The following is a 3,721-nucleotide window of genomic DNA, read 5'->3' on the forward strand; positions in this document are numbered from 1 at the left end:
AACTCCTTCAAAGCAAGCCTTGGTACTTCACCCATGCTTCTTTGTTCTTCTTTTTTAAATTTATCTTCACTTGAAGAGCTAGAACTCAAGGATCGTCTAGAAACTCTTATCCTTGCGATTGTTCTCTCAATCTCCGGATCAAAAGGTACGAAGGTCCTTCCTCTCGTCCTATACATACAATCTCAAAGAATAATTAGTAGCACGGCTACAAGTGTAGCCTAAAAGAGAAAAATATTTTTGTATTTTTGAAATGAAATGAAATAGACTCAACAACAATAGCAAACAACTACTCCATTCCCCGGCAATGGCACCATTTTGACCGAGAGGTGGATTCTAGGTCGTTGAAACTAAAATTTCTCCAATCAAACTAATTTATAACCAAACCTACACCTAGTAATAGGGCAAGTTCGGGTCGAACCACTAGGAATTGGGGGAAGTTAGCTATTGCCTAAGTCAAGCTATTTCGAAGAGTAAAAGGTAGTGTAGGTTATCTAAGTTCAACTAAACAACAAAGTAAATCAATATATTAAGACACTAGGGATTTAGATCCACATATTCTTGCAGTGGACACACACTAATCGGGTTGGAGATTGATTAATTCAAGTATTGCGAGGGAAGATAGACAATGCAATCAAAAGAGCTCAACAAGCTATCTCCTTGAGGTCTAACTAGCGCCAACTACGAGAGACTCTAATAGAAACGTCACAAACCAAGCTCGATCGGTAAATGTGAGCTACAAATCAATGGTCCGTATCATTGTAGGCACACAATGCAATCTAGTATGACAATTAAAGTTAGCTTCTCTTTAACTAATCACACACATACACAAAATCAATCAACCAATTTAATCACAATACTAAATCAATCAAAAACTCCAAATTAGCTATGATTCATCACTCAAACATGCTTCACCACATCCCTAGCTAGTAAACTACTCACAATCCATGAAAGAAATCAAAATCAAAACTAAACTAATCAACAAATTCATCATCATCATTTCAATCTAACAAATTCAATCAACTATTCAACAAACTTGAACAATCAACAAATAATTGAAATAAAAAGCTAAAGATTACATTAAAGTAAAATAAATCCTTACAAACTTTGGTGAAATTAAAGGAAAATGTGCTTAGAATCATCAATCAACAATCAACAATCATCAACCATGAATTTCTCTCTCTAAAAATCTCTACTCTAAAACTCTAATCAATTCTCTCTCTAAAAAAATGAATTCTCTCATGAAAAATCTCTCTAAAATTCTCTCTCTAAAAATAGAAGAAAAATCTATATATAGTATAACTAATAAAGAGAAATTATTTAGATCGTCCAAAATAGACCCGTACAGGCGCGTCCCTCTTCAAGAGGATGCGCGACCGCGCAAAAATGGGTACGGAACAGGGGGAGCAACAGGCGCGGCCGCGCCAAGGCCACGTGCGCTCACGCCATCATCGCGAGCGCCCGCGCCTGGGAATAGGGCAGCTTCTTCCCCTTCATCTTGACGCTCCTCGTGCGCTCCACTTGGTGTGCTTGATGAACACGGAGCATGGCAGAACCTAAAACACCTCGACGGTGGGTTCAACACTAGAATTGGTGCCCCCACGGCTTGAATGCACGGCCTAAGGTCAATTGGAACTTGCACATCTCCGTACTTGGGCTTCAAATGGAAGATACTACGCATCCTAATCAATGCAAACTTGGGAAGAAACCTCGGGAAACCTTGGACGACGATCTTAACCTGAAAATGAAAGAAAACAAACAAATAAAAGGGAAAAAGACAAGAAAAACCAAGAAATGCATGAAAATGGGAAATGAACTAAGGAAAGTGCAAACTAAAGAAATAAAGAGTAAAACTAAGGAAAAAGGAAAGAAAAGAGCTATAAAAGCAATCTAAAATCACCATAAAAGAGAACAAATGAGTGCCATAAATGACACTCATCACCTCCAGCGAAGGCCAGACGGTACCTTCTACTCAGCAGCCTTAACTTTTCAGCGGCATTATGCCAAGTATTTTCCTCGGCCTACGTGCTGAGTGTCTTTGTATTTTTACCGATTGACGAGTCGGGTCAATCAACAATCTTTTTTAATCTTTGCCCAGATGCGTATCCGATTGTTACTATCTCCTAGCCATTTAGTCGGGTTAAATTTATGAAATATGCCGACTGATTTGGTTTTGTTCAATTTGCTCCAATTTTTTCAATTTTAGCATTTTGAATTTTTACATACATATATACTTGAACTTTCGCCTAACTCATTAATAGCATGCGGCGACTGGCAAACTAGATGTGCTTTGCCCCTACACGACTGTGTGGTTGGTTTCAAAGTTGGATTAATTGACTTGGGAACTTTTGATTCTTTAAAGAGTATGAGATGTTCCTAAGTCAATCAATCATTGCCCCAAACCAAGTACACAGCCATCCAATCATTCACGCGAATAAGATATTAACCTAGGCGGTTTAGGTAGTTGTATTTAACTATCTTTCACCATCTGGGGTGTTTGCAATCCAATTATACACTTGATTTTCTTTTGCCCCATCGGGAGGACTTGCATAATTTCATGATATAATCTAAGTTAGAACGATGCTCGGTCACCGGCTGATGTCTTTAGACATCCGGTTCTCGTAGACTGGGTAATTCTTTAGATTACTTAGGTCAGACGACTATGACTTGGCTAATTAGGTCGTTCAATTTCAGTCGTTTGTATATGCGTTTATAGAGCAATGTGCCACCCAAATGGGAGATGCTCTCAGTGACGAATTCACCGGATGGGCGCCGCCGGACGCTATACTCATGTTGGAGCAGACGGATTTATAAATTTGAATGTCATTCGGTCATTGGCCTCGTGTCTTTTTAAGACGTTCATTTAGCAACTAAGTTTTTAACTTAGCTTTTATTTAGTACATAAGAGTGGGCCGCCTGTACATTGTATAAGCGACTCTTCTGTCATATTACGCATGTATATAAAGCAATAAATAATAGAATTGAAAACAAGAAGCAACTCTTCATTGATAGGCTTTTTATTTACAAAAATTTACAACTCTTTGAAGTGTAGACACCTGATTGTGTCTCCCAAAAACCAAACCTAGTGATGAATATCTTTCACGTCATTGATTATCGAGTAAAGTGAAATGTGAAAATTCTTGTAATGCCGTCGTTTTAATAAAAAATACTTCTTTCTGTTTTCGAAAATATTTTTTTCGTACTCTATTTATGGAAAATGTCCAGTCTAGTTTATTTTGGTCCAATAATAGTGTAATTGGATTGGGTTGAAAAGAGCTATCCAACGATATATTATAAGCTCACTTTCGATGAATAATGAGGAAGTTATGGCCAAAATACTAAATTGGGCCTGAAATGAGTTTTATATATGACCTAATGATCAAGTGGAGGGCCCATTAATCTAAAAGGTTACTTTTAAATTCTAGTGGGATTAGGATTAATAATAATTATATCTTTTAGAAAATAAAGAATTTTATTTGGAATAAAACAAGTGTTTTAAAAGATTAAATCTGATTTTAAAAGATAAGTGCGGATATTAAATAGTCTAATTTAATTAGATTAAGGACTCCATACAATTTTGAATTAACGCGTTCACCATCGCGAAACGACAGCTCCTTCGCGCCGCGATGGAAGCAGTTTTACTCCGAGTCGAATTCGATCTTTTTCTGGTCGTTTCGAGACTTTTTTCTCTATAAATAGGGTCTTTTTCCCTATTTTCAATCAT

This window comes from Chenopodium album, chromosome 12, assembly GCF_948465745.1.
Source record: "Chenopodium album chromosome 12, dcCheAlbu1.1, whole genome shotgun sequence".
In the NCBI taxonomy this organism is placed as follows: Eukaryota; Viridiplantae; Streptophyta; class Magnoliopsida; order Caryophyllales; family Amaranthaceae; genus Chenopodium; species Chenopodium album.